Here is a 22,264-nt window from a genome sequence, read left to right on the forward strand (position 1 = left end):
GCCTAGCAGCTTCTTGTTTACTCCCATAAAACCCCATATTTCCCCCACCCTAGTGCTTATCAGACTACATTGTAATTGCCTATGTACTTGTCTGTGAATGGCACAAGAGTATGAATGCTCAAAGACAATGCCCAACACATCATTAAGTACTCTCTATGAATGCCTTCTCAATGAATGAATGAGTGAATGAATGAATGAATGTTAAAGATACATTACAAGTCCCCAAGGATGCCCACTGGGCCACAGGAATACACTTTTCTGGCAACCAGCCACTTTGAGAGCCCACAGCAGTAAGAGGCTGCTTTGGAAAGGACTGAAAAAGGAGAGGAGCCCAACCTCACATGTGCACTGAGGACATCTGAAAAAGAAAAGGTCTTTGCACTGGAGACACTCAATCTGACGGGGGAAACTATTAGGGACACAATAATGAGGACAGATTGCTTTGTTACAAAGCTGAAATGGAGACAAATGTGAAAACCAAATTAAGTGAGCAATGCCTTTGCTTACATACTAATCTTACTTCCCTAGAGTGTCTCACTAGAGAAAGATTTTAGAAGGAAATATTCATGAGAACTTTGATACTATAATATGCTGTTAATCTGTAAAATAATTGAGAGTCAATAAAACTCTTTCTTATATATCATTTTATTTCATTTTACTCATGCATCAAATATTTTGGTGTATGGTGCACTAGCATCTATTATTGGGCTAGTTGGGAAAGTTCAAAGATAACTCCAAGGAGCTTGGATTCACACGGAGGAGGTAACTGATAACTGTAATTCAAGGCAGATAGAGACAAGGGCTGGGCAAGCCAGGATTATTTCTGTTGTAAGTGACTTAATCTGATTTAGCTAACAAAGGAAACATATGTCTTACATAACGAAAATTCCAGGGATGTATTTCTCCAGGTTAAGCTTTATCCAAGGGATTGAATAATATATACCAGGCCCCTCTCTCAATCTCTTGTCTTTGCCTTATGCTAGGCTAGCATCACTCTCATGCTCCATCACAGTAGCCATTCAGTTTCTGGTTCAAATCTTTAAAGGTCCAATTTGACATGAGAGTAGAGCTTCTCTTCTCCCACAGGTTTTAATGAAAATTGGGGAGCTGATTATCCTGGGCCTGAGTAATGATCATACACTCTCTCATAAACCAATCACTGAGCCATGGATTGGAATTAGCTGACTGATAACCCAAGGCAATATGCTGCTCTTCCAAGCAGGTGTGGAGCCACACCCACTCAAACCACATGGGCTGAAAGGAGAATGAGTCTTGAGTAGCCAAGAGTCATTAACCACAGTCTGATTAAATGCTTGAGGCTTAATTCTCACAACAGATTGGTGTTTTCTCCCATTTTACAAACAAGAAAAAATGAGGCTAGTAAGACCAAGAATAAGGTAGGATCTGGTCTTTTGACTTAGTTGTGTGCTGCCTCCATTTGTGTTTGTTGCAATTTGGGATGTGACAGTATTTCTTTGGTTGAGACATTATAAAACATTCACGAGCATTGCAAAACATTTCGCATCCATGGCTCTAATACCAGTGACACCTGCTTCCCATGATTGTAACAACTAAAATTGCTCACACACATTTTCAAAGATCCCCTTGAGGGGCAGCACTTGCCTCACTTGAGAAAAACTGAATGCTACCCAACTGAACCTTATTATCAGGAGTTTTATCCTCCTCAAAGTTCCTAAATGTGAGCTTTAACATTTGGTTTCAGAGATAGATTGAACTTTTGATTGGATATCCCTTAAAGACCCTCTAGTCTAACCCTGCAGGCTGTCAGTTCTAGTGTAGAGGAGAAGGTATGAGTGAGCGTGGCAGGGAAGAAGATGAGCACAAAATGTACTCCTGGAAGGTAAGTGTAAAGGATTGGAGGTGGTAGGTCTCAGTTTCTCATTAATGCTCATCTGCTTCAGATACTAAAACCACAGAATCAACACATTTTATGGTCAGGATTCAAGCTGTTTCTTAGGGAAGATAGTATTATCCTCCCTTACTTGAGTAAGATAAGAAAGTATGGGAGGCAGAGTGTTCAATTCTGGACACTACTCACTATGAAAGATACTGCTGCCAAATTGGTCTGCAGTCCGATAGAGCAAATAGAATAGGTGGGAATTTGAAACCAGCTCTTGACATGAAGAACACCTCAAGGAACAGGTAAAATTACACCTGGGAAAACACTCAAAATCTGGCAAGAAAATTGGCCTTCTGAGATACTGAAGACAATCATCCAGGATTGTCGTATCATCCAGTAATCCCATAGACTGGGATTACTCTATATAGTCCAAATAGGCAGAACCAGGTGTGATCGAGAAACAGAAAACACTTGAGCAGAGTGAGTCATCTGGTTAGGTAGTAAGTTCCCCACTGCTGGAGTATCCAGCATCCAGAGATGGTGAAGTGGATTTGAAGCTTAGCCTTTTAAATGTTCTCAAACAACACAAAATAGATGAAGTTTTAGTGCCTCACACACTGCTAAGAGACATGCTAGAGCATGTCGGTTTTAATGTATGCTCAGTTTCTCCTAGAATAACTGTAGGGTAATCCCCCTTCTCCCCTATCCAAAAATCCTATCAGAACATGAGTGTGAGAAACATGTGGGATAATTTTGTAGGATAATTTTTAATCTGTTCTAATTCACAAAAGAAAAAAAGGACACCTTTAACAAAGTTTCATACTTTATTGATAACACAATACTTTTATCCAAACAAGTAATCACTTGGTAACTATGGTTACCATATTGGTTGCACCAGATGATCTCTAAGGTTTGTCCAACAAAAGTTGAGTCTAAACTTAGGGTTAGAGTGCCTACAGGGTGTTCAGTAATTTACTCACAGGACTTCTGGCAGGTATGACATGTACTACCATGCTTCTGACTATCTCATGGGCAAGAAAAGGCCCATAAACTACAAAGGTTAAAGTGACTTTACACATCACCCTAGAACTGCCTAGAGAAGTGGTGGCAAGTTTTAGAAAGCAACTGTGACCTCTCTATGTCACTCCTTTGTCTTAAGAAGTACCAGTTGAGACAGCTCTCTTTGTAAAGGGTCATCTCTGTGCATTAGCTGAGCTCTGAGATATAAAAGACATTTGGCATTACCAGCCTCTAGCAATGAAGCCATTTTAAATCAGAAATGTTATGAGATTGTGGGATGCCAGATCAGATATTGCAGAGGCTAGAAAACTCCCATCTCACCTGAAAATGCCATTGTAAGGACCTTTCCCAATCTTTGATCTTTGAAGCTACTGGAGCCGAGTTAGCTGGCCATTATATATTTTCATGACATCAAGTCCCTATGAATGAAAACACTATTCAATTTTGTACAATAGGACTTGGCATAATTCTAGGTCACTGCTTTGGTGAAATTACAAAAATTGATGTTTCTGGGGGATATCAGGAGCTTTAGAGATTATTGGAATCAATACAGAAATGTGGAAAAGTGGGACTTATTTTTTTTATCAAGAGGCTGTACCTTATTCTTTCTGGTTCTCATTAACAAACAAATGAATAGGGCAGCCTGGGTGGCTCAGTGGCTTAGCACCTGCCTTCAGCCCAGGTGTGATCCTGGGGACCCAGGATCGAGTCCCACATCAGGCTCCCTGCATGGAGCCTGCTTCTCCCTCTGCCTGTGTCTCTGCCTCTCTCTGTGTCTCTCATGCATAAATAAAATTTTTTAAAAAAAGAAACAAATGAATACCTTACTGCCACCACTGCCCCACACCTCAGGATTCTATAGTCAACCCTTTCTCCCTTCTTTTCTCTCTCTACACTTCTCCTTGGAGTATCAGATGTCCATTCATGATGATAATTATCACTAAAATCTACACCATCAATCCACATATTGGTGCTGAATTTCAGATCTGTATATCCAACTACTAACCAGTCATCTTCAGAAGTCTGGATGTTCTCAAGCCAGAATTCGTCATTTGACACCTCCTGACCCCCCCTTCTTGCTTCCCCTAACCCCCACTTCCCTTACCAACACACCAGTTTTCCTCCATGTACTTCTAGTCTTAGCTGGTGGTATCACCATTGGCCTGTCAGAAACATCGTCCCACTGGACTTCTTTTTCTTCATCACTGAGGTCTCAGCAACCCTCACCCACAGTATTTCTCTGATTGGAATCTTGGCCTCTAGTTAAAAAACCTCTGTGTGATCTTTCTAAAACACTAATCTGATCATGTCAGCCTCCACCCATCCCCACCTTCACCTCCCTCCATCCCCCCCACCCTCACCCCCATCCCCACAAAATGCTTCCAGCTTTCCTCATCCCCTCTGGAGAAATATCCAGGAGGGATCTAACCCTTGTATTTTCTCCCATTACCTCTGCATTTAATCCGTGTTTTAGATTTACCCATCTATAATCATCTCCATATTGCATACTAGTTCTTGCCACTGTATCTTTGCTTTTATTTTCTCTGCCTGATTCTTTTCCTACTTCATCCATCTGGTAAATTCTTGTTTGTGCTTTAAAACCCACTGGAGTGCCACCTCTTCCTGGACGTCTTTCCTGACTCTCCTTTTCCTTTCTGTTTCTTCATCTTACACCTGCAATCTCTATTCTTAACCCTCTATTGTCACTGGAAATCCCCTAGTAAGCCATGACCTTCTTGAAAAAAAAAAAGCATGGATTGTGCTTTAGCTTTCCCTGCCTGTTTGGTTCTGGGTACTGAGCCTGGCAAACACTAGAAGCAAATGACTCTTTGTGAATGTAAAGGAGATGTCCTCATTAGAGTCTAAAGGGGAGATAAGAGGAGAGATTTTTTTTAACCATCAACAATGTTTCTTGTCCTTTAAAGATGGATGTTTAGATTCACACCCCAGGGCACACTATTCCTTCATTTCTGGAAAACTTTAATGATCCTTTATGAAAAAGTAAAGCTATATCCTCAACTGCAATGAAGAGCTTCTGGAGATAGTGAGAATCTAAATTGCTCCACATGAAACTATAAGTAGTAGTCTTTAGTGATGATAGAGAGGCATCCCTAAGATTATCATGCTAAGATACTGATAATGGACTGAGAGTGAGAATGAAATGAGGTGTTTCCCTGAGTGTCAGTGGAGTAGGGATCTGAATCAGATAGGCAGGAACTTGGCAAGAACACTCATTCTGTGGGGATGCAAACTGGTTTAGTAAGGTCACAGGCTGGTGGTAAGAGGAAGGATAACCAAGAAGGGGTCTCTGTGGGAAAGCATGGCCAAAGGATTTGAGAAAGACAACTGTGGTGTCCAGTTTTAAGGCATCCCTAACTCCCTCCATCATTCCCTCCATCATCCTATTCTCCAATAAAGCTTTATAAAATATCACTGCCCCATCTTAGCTGAACTCTGGGGAATACAGCAGCCGATGTCCACTGTCACAGAATAAACACAAAGACCCCCAAAATAGTCTAAAATGGAGGCAGAGTATATGACCCATCCAGCAAAGAAGAATCATATTCCTTAAGAAAAGTCAGGGAGTCTCCTGCAAGCTAAAAGTGAAAGGGACAGACATAATACTGAGAAAGGGAAGGGTTTTTTTTGTTTTTGTTTTTCAAATTTCTGATTATTTCAGAAGTGGATTGGAAAGTCTCTCTTGAGATTAGTTACTGTTCTGGTTTAGAGTTATTGAGGCACAGGTATGGTTCTAAAACAGGTTAAGAATGGGCTGCAATTAGGCTCTCAGGGGTCTCAGCATCACTTAGTAGGCAAGTTTGAATAGGTGTGCTTGAGGCTTGGTAAAACCCTTATTCAATATTTTTGTTGGAGTAAAACAGTACATAGATAGTTTGTAAGAGTCTGGTTTTCACACAGAAAGTGGCCATAGTTCAAGGTCAGATGTCTGTCCAAGGTGACAAGCAACAACCAGGGTGAATTTTGAAATGTTTTGGTGTTCCTGAGAAATTCCTAAGGCACCCTGGAGAGGCTTACTTGGTAGTACATGAGGGGCTCAGATGATGGATATTTGGCTATTAAAGGAGAAAAACTTCTGAACTTGGAGCAACTAGGGCTACCAGGGTTTCTGAGTATCACTCCCAAAATAAAATCACCTTTAAACTCAGTCCCTCTCAACAGTTAGCAATATTGGCTCTTACCTTTGTATCAGTTAACTCTCCCACATCAGAGTTAAAGGTGAGAAACTGGATCTGTTCTGCACAAAGACAATCATGCTTTGAGTAACACACCAAAAAACCTACAGATGCTGATTTTGTCGACTTAAGCAACGCTAGGCTTCCACAATCTTTTAAAGAAATGATATCATTTCCTACCCATGAAAAATTACCAGAGGAATTGTTCATTTTTTTCCCCAACACAATTGAAATCGTACATGGTAGGGAAGTTTTTAATTAGTCTGTTCTGAGCAGGAACTGTGTGTGCTCACTGCAGTAGGAGCCTAATAAATTACTTCATAATCGCAACCAGAGGCTTTGTGTTGAAAAATACTCATTAGTTTGCACCAGCAGCCAGCAGCTTCCTGTGAAAGGTCTGAGAAACACGTTGCAATAGGTGTAGAGCAAGTTGCTTGAGCAGAACTTCTGGGGCAGTGAAAACAAACAGGCCTGCTTGGTGAGGGAAGCCATGCGGATCTGAGGTTTGGTGTCTGGGGACAAAAGAATTTCTAGAAACTGCATGCCAGCCCCTTCTGCCCAATCCACACTTTCCTTCTTCTCCCACCCCTGCAAAAAGGCTTGCTTGCTTTTCAGATCTTCCCAATATTTGTGTGTGTGTGAGTGTGTGTGTGTGTATAGAAATCAAATGCTTAGAAATTACTCATCCCAGGCTAGTAAGGCAATGCATATACTGTTCAGTTGAGATACATTCATACTTACATATACACAATCACACAGATAGATAACATCAGTAGGCAAAATGTTATTAGCCCAGCTCGTAAGAATAGTTCCTCTCAAGGGCAGCATAGGATTAGATATGTTAGTAAGTCACTTGGAGGAAAGATTGAGACCCCAAGAAGCCTGTTCTTATAATAAAAGATGTTCCCTAAATTGCTTTCTAAAGAGAGAGGGTCTTGCTGATCTCAGGTGGCTTGGTAAAGAAGTCTGGGTGATTGCTGGGGTAGAACTGTTCTGTAAAATAAAGAGGTGAGAATTTGAAACTGGGGGTGGAGGGTTCAGGGAGAAAACCAAGAAAGCCAGGCTTTGTAAACAAGAAAGGAGAAAAGGAAAAATGTACCTCTTAGCAGAGCAGGAGAGGTAAACGTCTCAGGGAGATTTTGAAGTTATTTGCTGTAGCATATACATGATAAACTCCTCCCTCCATTTGCCCTAGAAAACAGTTTCCCAGAAGCAGACCCTCAGGCTAGGATTTCTGTGCAAGGGGCTTATTAAGGAGGTGCTCCTAATGGAGACCAAGAAGGAAGCAGGAAAAACAAGACAGAGAAGAGGGAAAAGCCAAGCTAAAATACAATCCAGGCAAAACTCGTCAGCCTGATCCCACAGGGGAACTCTGGAGTATAAGTAAAGCTCAGTGTTGTCCCCACTGGTGGTAAGGGAGCTGGGCTCTTACATTCCTGCACCTGTCCGTCTTGGTCAAGAGTCAGGTGGAGGAAGAGGATCAATTCGCAAACACTTCTGGCTCTGTTATGGAGGAAAGTGTTCACTGAGGAAGGGTTGTACAAGGTGTTGCATGCAAGAAGCCAGAGGAGTAGGGAAGGCAGAGCAAAAAATAGTAAAAGGGGATATGAGATCTGATAGAGCACTGAGAATGTCCACTACATAAATCTATAGTAAAGTCTACATTTGCTCACCACTGATTGTGTATGAGTCTGTTCTTCACAATAATTAAAAAAGACAACCACACATTCAGGTCAAAAAATCTTTAAGGAGTAAAAGCAGAGACTCTCCTTGCAGGTGCAGAGAATGAGGAACATCTGACATCTAGGTCCGTAGGCTTTTGGAAGCAGCCTCATAGTTGCATCCAACTATATTATGTATCCTCATGAAGCTATGCTGCTGATGCTAGATTGAGATGGAATTCCTATTATCAAAATGCAATCTATATATGGGAAGTATGTGTATTCACATCTCTAATCATTTCTGCTAGTAAAATGTCCATGGCTCCTGTTTGCCCACCTAACACAGTCCAACTCCAGCCTCAGGCTCCAGTTTTATCTCAGCCAAACTCCTGCCATGAGCTGCTCCTCATCCATACTCCACACTGTCCTTGCACAGTAGCCACAACTAAACCTTCACATGCACCAGACACTGAGCCAAGAGGGGTTATGGGTGTCACTTAATTATAACAATAACTCCATGCCTTAGTGTTAATTTATTTCACAAGTGAGACAATGGCAGCTTGATGAGGTAAAGTCCAAGTTCTCTAAATGGGTAAGGGATGGGGCTGCATTTGGATCTAGGACCTGGCAACTGAAAAGCCAATGCTTTTAGCTGCCATGCTCCATTCTCCATGGACATTGTCTCCCCTTGGTGGGGGGGGGGATGGGGTAACTGGGTGACAGGCACTGAGGGGGGCACTTGATGGGATGAGCACTGGGTGTTATACTATATGTTGGCAAATCGAACTCCAATAAAAAAGTATTCAAAAAATAATAATAAAGCCCTTTCCCGAATTCAGGATTTTGATGTCCTACCATCTTCCAAGTGCCAATTCCAAGGCTATATCCTTCACAAAACCTTTTAAGTTAGGCAGAATTCTTGGAGGGAAGGGATAGAAATCCAATATATAAGAAAGAAAAATTACTGGCTTGAGCATTTGGGAAAAATACTGGTGTGGTCTACATGTTCAAAGAGATTGCCATAGGAACCAGGGCCCTCCTGGGTTGATAAATGGATAATGAGAGAGAAAGAGGTATCTCATATTGCTGAAGTTATTGGGCTGGGAGTGGCGGGGGGGTATAAGTGAACAATAGAGGTAGAAAGAAGACTCTAGCTGCATTAAGTTCCTATTAAGCCCTGGTTCCTAGAGCAATCTCTTTGAAATCTCAGAGTCCAAGGGAATGGATTATTGTGATTAGTGAGGCCATGGACACCAACCAGACTGTTACATGAGGAAGGGGGTGGGAGAAAACCACTCTGGCCAGTTCATAGCAATTGCTCATACAATTCATTATACCATCTATGAAGATCTAGACAGAATTACTCTGTTCCACTTTCTCTGGCATAAAACAACCATTTTATCATGCTCACAGACTCTATGGGCCAGGAATTTGGATGAGACACAGCACGGATGGCTTGTCCATTCCACCATGTCTCGGGCGTTGAAAGACTTGAAGCCAGAGGTTGTATTCATCTAAAGGTTCATATATTCATTCACATGAGTGGCAGTTGAAGTTGGCACTCAGCTTGGGGCTCAGTTCCTTTTCACATGGCCTCTCCATGTGGTCCCTCTGTGTGAGATGGTTTGGGTTTTCTCACAGCAAGGTGGCTGAGTTCTAAAGTTGAACATCCTGTGACAGAAAGCCAGGTGGGAACTGTACTGCCTTTTCTAACTTAGCTTCAACCTGCCGCATTTAATTTGTTGGAGCCTCACAAGCTTGCCCATATTCAAGGGAGTGAGATAGAGATCCATCCCTGATAAAGAATAGCAAAATTCTGGAAAAGATTGTGGGATCAGAAATATTGCTGTAGACATTTTTGGAAAATACAGATTGTCACACATTTTTCCCTGTGAATTCTCTTTATACTTGTCATACCTTCGCTAAATTATTGTGAGCTCTGTGAGATATTCATTTTCACATTTATATCCAGTGCCTTGAACAAGACCTTATACACACTAGGTCTTCAAAATATGTTGATTGGCTAAATATCTCTAATCTAATGGAATCATCATTTTTCTACCAACTGTGTGACTGTGAGAAATTTATGCTGCATCTCTAAGACTTGGTTTACAAACTGAGAAAGCTTAATAAAGTTGTGGCTTCTAAAATTCTAGTTTAGCAACAAATTACTAGTCATTTTCTTCAACCTGGTGCCCTATGGGTGGTAATACAAATCAATACAGCCACTAAAAGAAACAATATGTAGATTCCTCAAAAAATTAAAAGTAGAACTACCATATGATCCAGCAATCCCACTTTGGGTATATATATCCAATGGAAATGATGGCAAGATCTTGAAGAGATACCTGCATTCCCATGTCCACTGTAGCTCTGATCAAAATACCCAAGATATGGAAATAACCTAAGGGTATGTTAACAGACGAGTGGATAAAGAAGATGTTGTATGTGTATGCAGTGAATTATTATTCAACCAAGAGAAAGAAGGAAATTCTGCCTTTTGTGACAATATGGATGACACTTAAAAGCATCATGCTCATAAAGTAAGTCAGAGAAAAATAAATACTGTATGGCATCATTTATATATGGAATCTATAAAAGCCTACCTAATAGAAACTGAGACTGCAGCAGTGGTTACCAGGGGCTAAGGAAGAGGGAAAGGATAGTGGGGGAACTGGGTAGATATTGGTCAAAGAGCACAAACTTCCAGTTATAAGATAAATTCTATGGATCTAATACACAACATGGTGATTATAGTTAATAATACTATATTATATGCTTGGAAATTGCTAAGATAACAGATCTTAAATGTTTTCACCACCACAAAAAAAAATGGTAATGATGTGATATGATGGAGGTCTTGGTTAAAACTATGGTGGTAATCATTTGCAACATGTAAGGAAATCAACCCATGGTACACCTTTGATTTACACAATGTTATATGCCAATTATATTTCAATAAAGCTGGTTGAGGGAGGACCAGAAATGCTCTTTTTAAAGCATGTGTAAGAGGGCTGGAGAACTGCCCGCTTCTCTCCCCTCCCCCTGGCTGCCATGGCTAACCCTTAGATGGTACCACAGGGCTAGTGGTCATCTTCTATTCTTAATCTTCTAGAATCTCTTCTGATAACAGAATCTACTTCTTTTCTGAAGAACCTCAACTTCCTCTCCACCATCACTCTCCCAGTCCACTTGGTTCACACAGAACTGAATCTAGTCCCCAGCTCTAAAGATGGGAATGTGACCCAGACCTGCCAAGCAGAGTCATCAAGATTGGTTTGAAAATGAGCACATGACCCATTCAGGGTCACTGAGATGAATTCTAAGATTTGTTACTGAAAATATCAGGAAGGAAGATGTTCTTTGTTCTGAGGCTGCTCAACCAGTAGAATAAAAGCCTAGCACTGCTGTTGGCCATCTTTGCTGCTTTAAGGGAGAGAATCTGACTGACAATGAAGCTCTAAAACAGAGGGAAGATGAACTAGTAATTTGTTGCAAAACCTGGTGCTTTTTAGATCTTCTATTAAGACTCCGGGAATATCTCTGAATTTTTTGCACTTTATAGGGGGCCATTTATAGGTCTACATCAAGAACATGGAACCACATCAAAACCACAGATGAATCTCACAACTTAATCAGTATTGACCACTGCAGGATCTGACGTCTTTTGGCAAAGGATGTTATTCCAGCCTATCTCAGGACTCAAAAGAGTCTTGGTGTTGAGTCAAGTTGGATACTTTGCCTCTGCACGATGCTGTCTCTATTCATTTTCTGGTACTTATTTCAAAGATATTTCATAACACAGGAGGATTACCACATCGAAGATTTCTAAATGGTATTTAAATAGGAAACCCTACTCTTTCTGTGCTTTTCTTAAGTCACCTTTGTACCTTTTCTATTTGCAAATGGTATTGCGGAAACATCTGTGTTTTAAGCTGAGTCCCTATCACTTGCAGAAATTCCTCTCTCCTTTTTCTCTGGTGCCTCATCCTGCCTGGAGTGAGATTCAGTTATGTCATAGTTGTTTTCAGGAAGGCAAACAGTGCTGCCAGAGGCTCAGGATTATAACTTTCCCATATAGAACAATATTGTTTTTAGAACAATTGCCCTTAGAAATATATACCTCAAAGTGAACATGAGGAGGTAGTGATGAGGCAAGAGAGGGGTCTGGAGGCTCAGCCTCAGGGGCCTGCTATTGAGGCCCCTCTTGAGGCTCATGAAAAGGGACTAGGCAGGGCCCAGCACATACTAGGTACGTAATAAGTGCCAAGTGAATGAATGAATCAGTGACTAGAAGGGTGGCATAGAACATGCAATTTCACCCATTTCAGTGAATTCACATAGGAGTCCAATCGTGGAAGAGGGAGAAACGGTATCTGATCACCTATCATCCCTGTGGGAATAAACGATACAAAAATAATTTCCTAAAGATCATTTTCCTAGATTCTTAGCTTACTGATGCTTAGCATCAAGGAACATCAAAAATCGGAAAGGGGAGGAGGAGCAAGATGGCGGAGGAGTAGGGTCCCCAAATCACCTGTCTCCACCAAACTACCTAGAAAACCTTCAAATTATCCTGAAAATCTATGAATTCGGCCTGAGATTCAAAGAGAGACCAGCTGGAATGCTACAGTGAGAAGAGTTCGCGCATCTAGCAAGGTAGGAAGACGGGGAAAAAGAAATAAAGGAACAAAGGCCTCCAAGGGGGAGGGGCCCCGCGAGGAGCCGGGCTGAGGCCGGGGCGAGTGTCCCCAGGACAGGAGAGCCCCGTCCCGGAGACGCAGGAGCTGCACCGACCTTCCCGGGCGGAAAGGGGCTCGTGGGGAGTTGGAGCAGGACCAGGAGGGCGAGGAGGCCCTCGGGCTCCCGGGGACAGTAACAGAGCAACTGCGCGCCCAGGAGAGTGCGCCGAGCTCCCTAAGGGCTGCAGCGCGCACGGCGGGACCCGGCGGGACCCGGAGCAGCTCGGAGGGGCTCGGGCGGCGGCTCCGCGGAGGGGGCTGCGCGGCCCCGGGAGCAGCTCGGAGGGGCTCGGGCAGAGGAAGAGGCTCCGTGCGGAGGGGGCTGCGCGGTTCCAGGAGCAGCTCCGGGGTGCTCGGGCGGCAGCTCCGCGGAGGGGGCTGCGCGGCCTGGGAGCGCGAATCCACCAGCGCAGGCTCCGGAGCACAGGGCGCCGGGACACAACCCAGGATCCCGCCTCCCCCGGGACAGGCAGAGGCCGGGAGGGCCCAGGACAGCAAGGACGCTCCTGCCCCAGCTGAGCACATCAGCGGCCCCGCCCCGGAGCCTCCAGGCCCTGCAGACGGAGAGCTCTGGAGTTCCTGCCGGAGCTGAATCCAGGTTTCCAGAGCTGCCCCGCCACTGGGGCTGTTCCTCCTGCGGCCTCACTGGGTAAACAACCCCCACCGAGCCCTGCACCAGGCAGGGGCACAGCAGCTCCCCCAACTGCTAACACCTGAAAATCAGCACAACAGGCCCCTCCCCCAGAACACCAGCTAGACTGACAACTTCCAGGAGAAGCCAAGGGACTTAAAGAACACAGAATCAGAAGATACTCCCCGGTGGTTCTTTTTTTGTTTGTTTGTTTTTGTTTTTGTTTTTGTTTTTGTTTTGTTTTGCTTTTTGATTTGTTTCCTTCCCCCACCCCCTTTTTTTTTCTCCTTTCTTTTTCTTTCTCTTTTTCTTCCCTTTTTTTTTTTTTTCTTTTTCTTCCCTTTTTTTTTTTTTTCCTCTTTCTCTTTTCTTTCCTTCTTTCTCTCCTCTCTTTTTCTCTTTTTCCCAATACAACTTGCTTTTGGCCACTCTGCACTGAGCAAAATGACTAGAAGGAAAACCTCACCTCAAAAGAAAGAATCAGAAACAGTCCTCTCTCCCACAGAGTTACAAAATCTGGATTACAATTCAATGTCAGAAAGCCAATTCAGAAGCACTATTATACAGCTACTGGTGGCTCTAGAAAAAAGTATAAAGGACTCAAGGGACTTCATGACTGCAGAATTTAGAGCTAATCAGGCAGAAATTAAAAACCAATTGAATGAGATGCAATCCAAACTAGAAGTCCTAACGACGAGGGTTAACGAGGTGGAAGAACGAGTGAGTGACCTAGAAGACAAGTTGACAGCAAAGAGGGAAACTGAGGAAAAAAGAGACAAACAATTAAAAGATCATGAAGATAGATTAAGGGAAATAAACGACAGCCTGAGGAAGAAAAACCTACGTTTAATTGGGGTTCCCGAGGGCGCCGAAAGGGACAGAGGGCCAGAATATGTATTTGAACAAATTCTAGCTGAAAACTTTCCTAATCTGGGAAGGGAAACAGGCATTCAGATCCAGGAAATAGAGAGATCCCCCCCTAAAATCAATAAAAACCGTTCAACACCTCGACATTTAATTGTGAAGCTTGCAAATTCCAAAGATAAGGAGAAGATCCTTAAAGCAGCAAGAGACAAGAAATCCCTGACTTTTATGGGGAGGAGTATTAGGGTAACAGCAGACCTCTCCACAGAGACCTGGCAGGCCAGAAAGGGCTGGCAGGATATATTCAAGGTCCTAAATGAAAAGAACATGCAACCAAGAATACTTTATCCAGCAAGGCTCTCATTCAAAATGGAAGGAGAGATAAAGAGCTTCCAAGACAGGCAGCAACTAAAAGAATATGTGACCTCCAAACCAGCTCTGCAAGAAATTTTAAGGGGGCCTCTTAAAATTCCCCTTTAAGAAGAAGTTCAGTGGAACAGTCCACAAAAACAAGGACTGAATAGATATCATGATGACACTAAACTCATATCTCTCAATAGTAACTCTGAATGTGAACGGGCTTAATGACCCCATCAAAAGGCGCAGGGTTTCAGACTGGATAAAAAAGCAGGACCCATCTATTTGCTGTCTACAAGAGACTCATTTTAGACAGAAGGACACCTACAGCCTGAAAATAAAAGGTTGGAGAACCATTTACCATTCGAATGGTCCTCAAAAGAAAGCAGGGGTAGCCATCCTTATATCAGATAAACTAAAATTTACCCCAAAGACTGTAGTGAGAGATGAAGAGGGACACTATATCATACTTAAAGGATCTATTCAACAAGAGGACTTAACAATCCTCAATATATATGCTCCAAATGTGGGAGCTGCCAAATATATAAATCAATTATTAACCAAAGTGAAGAAATACTTAGATAATAATACACTTATACTTGGTGACTTCAATCTAGCTCTTTCTATACTCGATAGGTCTTCTAAGCACAACATCTCCAAAGAAACGAGAGCTTTAAATGATACACTGGACCAGATGGATTTCACAGATATCTACAGAACTTTACATCCAAACTCAACTGAATACACATTCTTCTCAAGCGCACATGGAACTTTCTCCAGAATAGACCACATATTGGGTCACAAATCGGGTCTGAACCGATACCAAAAGATTGGGATTGTCCCCTGCATATTCTCGGACCATAATGCCTTGAAATTAGAACTAAATCACAACAAGAAGTTTGGAAGGACCTCAAACACATGGAGGTTAAGGACCATCCTGCTAAAAGATAAAAGGGTCAACCAGGAAATTAAGGAAGAATTAAAAAGATTCATGGAAACTAATGAGAATGAAGATACAACCGTTCAAAATCTTTGGGATGCAGCAAAAGCAGTCCTAAGGGGGAAATACATCGCAATACAAGCATCCATTCAAAAACTGGAAAGAACTCAAATACAAAAGCTAACCTTACACATAAAGGAGCTAGAGAAAAAACAGCAAATAGATCCTACACCCAAGAGAAGAAGGGAGCTAATAAAGATTCGAGCAGAACTCAACGAAATCGAGACCAGAAGAACTGTGGAACAGATCAACAAAACCAGGAGTTGGTTCTTTGAAAGAATTAATAAGATAGATAAACCATTAGCCAGCCTTATTAAAAAGAAGAGAGAGAAGACTCAAATTAATAAAATCATGAATGAGAAAGGAGAGATCACTACCAACACCAAGGAAATACAAACGATTTTAAAAACATATTATGAACAGCTATACGCCAATAAATTAGGCAATCTAGAAGAAATGGACGCATTCCTGGAAAGCCACAAACTACCAAAACTGGAACAGGAAGAAATAGAAAACCTGAACAGGCCAATAACCAGGGAGGAAATTGAAGCAGTCATCAAAAACCTCCCAAAACACAAGAGTCCAGGGCCAGATGGCTTCCCAGGAGAATTTTATCAAACGTTTAAAGAAGAAATCATACCTATTCTCCTAAAGCTGTTTGGAAAGATAGAAAGAGATGGAGTACTTCCAAATTCGTTCTATGAGGCCAGCATCACCTTAATTCCAAAGCCAGACAAAGACCCCGCCAAAAAGGAGAATTACAGACCAATATCCCTGATGAACATGGATGCAAAAATTCTCAACAAGATACTGGCCAATAGGATCCAACAATACATTAAGAAAATTATTCACCATGACCAAGTAGGATTTATCCCTGGGACACAAGGCTGGTTCAACACCCGTAAAACAATCAATGTGATTCATCATATCAGCAAGAGAAAAACCAAGAACCATATGATCCTCTCATTGGATGCAGAGAAAGCATTTGACAAAATACAGCATCCATTCCTGATCAAAACTCTTCAGAGTGTAGGGATAGAGGGAACATTCCTCGACATCTTAAAAGCCATCTATGAAAAGCCCACAGCAAATATCATTCTCAATGGGGAAGCACTGGGAGCCTTTCCCCTAAGATCAGGAACAAGACAGGGATGTCCACTCTCACCACTGCTGTTCAACATAGTACTGGAAGTCCTAGCCTCAGCAATCAGACAACAAAAAGACATTAAAGGCATTCAAATTGGCAAAGAAGAAGTCAAACTCTCCCTCTTTGCCGATGACATGATACTCTACATAGAAAACCCAAAAGTCTCCACCCCAAGATTGCTAGAACTCATACAGCAATTCGGTAGCGTGGCAGGATACAAAATCAATGCCCAGAAGTCAGTGGCATTTCTATACACTAACAATGAGACTGAAGAAAGAGAAATTAAGGAGTCAATCCCATTTACAATTGCACCCAAAAGCATAAGATACCTAGGAATAAACCTCACCAAAGATGTAAAGGATCTATACCCTCAAAACTATAGAACACTTCTGAAAGAAATTGAGGAAGACACAAAGAGATGGAAAAATATTCCATGCTCATGGATTGGCAGAATTAATATTGTGAAAATGTCAATGTTACCCAGGGCAATATACACGTTTAATGCAATCCCTATCAAAATACCATGGACTTTCTTCAGAGAGTTAGAACAAATTATTTTAAGATTTGTGTGGAATCAGAAAAGACCCCGAATAGCCAGGGGAATTTTAAAAAAGAAAACCATATCTGGGGGCATCACAATGCCAGATTTCAGGTTGTACTACAAAGCTGTGGTCATCAAGACAGTGTGGTACTGGCACAAAAACAGACACATAGATCAGTGGAACAGAATAGAGAATCCAGAAGTGGACCCTGAACTTTATGGGCAACTAATATTCGATAAAGGAGGAAAGACTATCCATTGGAAGAAAGACAGTCTCTTCAATAAATGGTGCTGGGAAAATTGGACATCCACATGCAGAAGAATGAAACTAGACCACTCTCTTTCACCATACACAAAGATAAACTCAAAATGGATGAAAGATCTAAATGTGAGACAAGATTCCATCAAAATCCTAGAGAAGAACACAGGCAACACCCTTTTTGAACTCGGCCATAGTAACTTCTTGCAAGATACATCCACGAAGGCAAAAGAAACAAAAGCAAAAATGAACTATTGGGACTTCATCAAGATAAGAAGCTTTTGCACAGCAAAGGATACAGTCAACAAAACTCAAAGACAACCTACAGAATGGGAGAAGATATTTGCAAATGACATATCAGATAAAGGGCTAGTTTCCAAGATCTATAAAGAACTTATTAAACTCAACACCAAAGAAACAAACAATCCAATCATGAAATGGGCAAAAGACATGAACAGAAACCTCACAGAGGAAGACATAGACATGGCCAACATGCACATGAGAAAATGCTCTGCATCACTTGCCATCAGGGAAATACAAATCAAAACTACAATGAGATACCACCTCACACCAGTGAGAATGGGGAAAATTAACAAGGCAGGAAACAACAAATGTTGGAGAGGATGCGGAGAAAAGGGAACCCTCTTACACTGTTGGTGGGAATGTGAACTGGTGCAGCCACTCTGGAAAACTGTGTGGAGGTTCCTCAAACAGTTAAAAATATACCTGCCCTACGACCCAGCAATTGCACTGTTGGGGATTTTCCCCAAAGAGACAAATGCAATGAAACGCCGGGACACCTGCACCCCGATGTTTCTAGCAGCAATGGCCACGATAGCCAAACTGTGGAAGAAGCCTCGGTGTCCAACGAAAGATGAATGGATAAAGAAGATGTGGTTTATGTATACAATGGAATATTACTCAGCTATTAGAAATGACAAATACCCACCATTTGCTTCAACGTGGATGGAACTGGAGGGTATTATGCTGAGTGAAGTAAGTCAGTCGGAGAAGGACAAACATTATATGTTCTCATTCATTTGGGGAATATAAATAATAGTGAAAGGGAAAATAAGGGAAGGGAGAAGAAATGTGTGGGAAATATCAGAAAGGGAGACAGAACGTAAAGACTGCTAACTCTGGGAAACGAACTAGGGGTGGTAGAAGGGGAGGAGGGCGGGGGGTGGGAGTGAATGGGTGACGGGCACTGGGTGTTATTCTGTATGTTAGTAAATTGAACACCAATAAAAAAAAAAAAAAAAAGAAAAATCGGAAAGGACCTTATATGCAAAAATTCTCTTTTAAATATCTACAATTGGGGCAGCCCAAGGGACCCAGTGGTTTAGCGCCACCTTCAGCCTGGGGTATGATCCTGGAGACCCGGGATGGAGTCCCACGTCGGGCTCCCTGCATGGAGCCTTCTTCTCCCTCTGCCTGTGTCTCTGCTTCTCTCTCTCTCTCTCTCTCTCTCTCTCTCTGTCTCTCATGAATAAGTAAATAAAATCTTTAAAAAATATATCTACAATTGGCCCTGAGGTTCTCCAAACTGAGTTTTTCTGAACATATTTTGGAATATTAAGAGGTGTTACTTGGAGAAAGAAATACAAGTTTTGAAGCAACATAGTAAACAGAAGTAAATAGGCATCTTTACTGCTGGGTTTTCATATTCATTTTGGGGGGGGACAGGTAATAAACAGTATTTGTTTATCACTAATACAGTGGAAGTCTGCATCTTCCCTCCCCTCCAGCACATCTTGTCTCTCTCATAGTCTTTATTGGCTATTGTTTATCATAAATCTTTAAGAGGCAACATAGCGGACAATGTTTATCAAACTTTTAAACACCGAATCCCCCCCCTTTTTTTAGTTTTTCCTATTACTATTACAAGGGTCTTTGTTTTTGTTGTTGTTGTTGTTTCATTCTTTTTTTAAGATTTATTTATTTATTTATTCATGATAGACAGAGACAGAGAATGAGAGAGAGAGAGAGAGGCAGAGACACAGGAAGAGGGAGAAGCAGGCTCTATGCCAGGGGCCCAACATGGGACTAGATCCTGGGACTCCAGGATCATGCCCTGGGCCAAAGGCAGGTGCTAAACTGCTGAGCCACCCAGGGATCCCCCTTACAAGGGTCTTTGATACATGCTTTTGGAAAGGCTGCCCTAGAACAAAGTTCCAAGTTCCAATTGAATTTCTTTTTATTTTTCCTATGGATATATTCAGCACAAGGAAAAAATCATTCTCATCCCCTTCTTTTTCAAGCTCTTTCCTTCCTAATAATGTAGTTCTAAGACCATATTAAAATATCTTGCTTCTCCCTAAATTATTTAATGAAATATGAATAAAAATACCAAGTTTTTTAATTAGTAAAGATGATTCTAATGTCCAGATGAAAGAACAAACAGAAACAGTGAGATAAAGAAGGAATAGGGGTTATCACCATCAGATGTCAAAACATATTATAAAGATATAATAATTAAAACTGTGTTAATACTGGCACATAACTACATCAACAGATAACAGTGAAAAAATGGAAAGGCCAGAAATGCCCCAAATATGTACAGGCACCTGAAGTCAGTGGGAAAAAAGTGAGCACTGCAATTTTTAGAATTGGAATGCTGACTAGCCATTAAGACAAAAATAAAATCAGATCTATATTTAACATCTTATGCCAGAATAAATTCCAAATGTTCTTAATAAACAAAAGATTTACGTGTAATAAATGAAATCACAAAGTACTGAAAAAATTATAGAGGAATTGTTTTATGATCTTAAAGTGGGAAAGATCAAACCGTAATAAAAACACAAAAGCCATAAAAGAAATAAATGAAAAATTTGACTACAAAAAAAAAAAAAAAAAAGTCAAAGGTTCTACATGGCCAAACCCAACATCAACAAAGCCAACAAACTTTGAAAAAAAGTTTGCAACTCACGTCACAGAGGAAGGGTCAATTCCCTATTAGAGACAAGCTCCTAGGATCAATAAGAAAAAAGACTGACTAAAACTGCCATAGAAAAAGTAAATAAGGATATGATCACTCCACAGGGAAGGAAATACACATCTCTTAAAACAATCAGAAAATACAATCAACTTCATTCATAATAAGAGAGATTCAATATAAACTATAATGAGCTATCATTTTTCATAGTATGTATAGTAAACTCTGTGTAGAGAAAAATGCTAGAGGGGGAAATATGCTAAGTTCTGTTATATACATGAAATACATCTGCAGATTTGTCTGAGAAAATCTTAACACTCTTATTTGTAGGGAAACTTGGTAGTTGAGACACAAGAGAGAAGGGAGACCTCACTGTCTTTTCTTTTGTGGCTTTAGAATTTTGAACCATTAATGACTTTGAAACATATGGAAAAATAAAGAAATAGATCTAAGAAAATCTACTTTTATTCTCTTTCTACTATGCCAGTTGGCTCAGCTATGGCTAGCCTTTGCCACTGCCCTCCTCTTGTTTCCAAGGGTCCTTTAAGAACTGCAAGAGCTGCTCAAAGTCTTTATGACACCCAGGGCTGGTTTCACAGCTCATGAAATGAAAGTTGTCCTCATAACATTGCCACATGATTTCAGAACACATTTCAATGTGATGTTTCTGACAGAGCAGCTGTGGCTTCACTTAGCAGAATATTTGAGCATTTTAGTCTAAATAGAGCAGTTGGATTCCTAGAATAAAAGGTGGTAAAGGGATGGAAGTATGAAAATATGGAAAGAGACTGATTTTCTAGATGGCACATATTAAATTTCAGAACTGTAAATTTTATTCTTACATTATTATTCTGATTAGATTTTACAACATAAGTGATATTCATCTCAACTCAAATGCATAGATATACATGTTTTGTTTTTTATCTCTTAACTTTTACCTGATAAAATCTGATTATTTTCCTCACAACAGTTGCTGAAGAGTTGTAGGATGTTAGAGCTAGAAGAAACCAGAAACATCTTTTAATGGTGTTGTTTGGCATAAATAATCTACTTGCTAGGTATCAAGGGAATATCAGGAGACTTCTCTCCTTCTGTATTTGAACCCATTTCCCATTTCTCATAGGATTCAATACAATAGTTCATTTCAGACTCTGAAAAGACTTGTGGGGTCATGATAGCTTCTATTAACATATATTAAGCTTGCCTGGGAGGGTGATAAGGAGAACTAAGGGGAGACTCAGAATAGCAGAGATCAAACTGGTTTAGGTAATAACATGAAAGCCTACCAGCATCATGGGAGCAAGCAATTCAAACTCGGTTCAAATAAACAAAAGTTACAAAGATTTATATAAATTATGCCTCCCCACATTATGCAATCATGTTGTAGTTCAACCTCCCATTTTAAAAAGCAAAACACATTCTTTAATGACCATTCTCACCTCCCAGTCCAACCTCCTTGCATAATCATAAATAATCCCAATCTTTTAAGCAGCAAGGAACCAAGATGGAAAGGAGAATTAAAGCTGCAAGCACCAGCTTTGCTCCCAATGTGAAGGAAACACATCCAATCATTCTTCTTATGGGTATCTCACATCCCGTGCTATTCAATACCTGCCTTTGACATTGGAAGTGTCCTCAGATGGATCCAGACTTTCCTGACATTTTAAAACATATCAAATGAGCCCATATCAACTATAGAATTTCTTCTTTTATACAATGTTCACACCTCATTTGTATATCACAATTGTCTGAGAAAAGAATGCAAATAAAACTAGTTTGGAGTCCAAGCACTATAACAGGAAGGAAGATGACAGGATGTCCCCACCCACAGGGCGGGTCATGTGGGACTTCAGAGAGCTCCAAGCCCACAGAATGGAAGAATACAACCTGCTGAGGATTCTAGATAGTTGTTGACTTCAGATCCCCTACTCTCACCACTACTCCCCTGTTGAGTCTCCCCTCAAGTATTTGAAATATTCTCAACACAATGAACCACTGTTAGTACTGATGAGAATTCTACTCTCTTGTTTTCTTGTTCTTGGGTAAAGG

At 41.1% G+C, this 22,264-nt stretch overlaps 1 long non-coding RNA gene across 1 annotated transcript in view; it reads right to left on the minus strand.

Annotated features, from left to right (window-relative positions):
• LOC140641576 (uncharacterized) overlaps nucleotides 1-21,969 on the minus strand; it is a 55,089-nt gene extending 33,120 nt beyond the window's left edge. The window contains exons 1-2 of the long non-coding RNA XR_012038170.1: nucleotides 21,831-21,969; nucleotides 21,154-21,212 (exon numbers count right to left, since the gene is read on the minus strand). This is a non-coding gene — a long non-coding RNA (uncharacterized lncRNA). The remainder of the gene's footprint in view (nucleotides 1-21,153; nucleotides 21,213-21,830) is intronic.
• Nucleotides 21,970-22,264: the final 295 nt, after the last annotated feature.

This window comes from Canis lupus, chromosome 10, assembly GCF_048164855.1.
Source record: "Canis lupus baileyi chromosome 10, mCanLup2.hap1, whole genome shotgun sequence".
Lineage (NCBI taxonomy): Eukaryota > Metazoa > Chordata > Mammalia > Carnivora > Canidae > Canis > Canis lupus.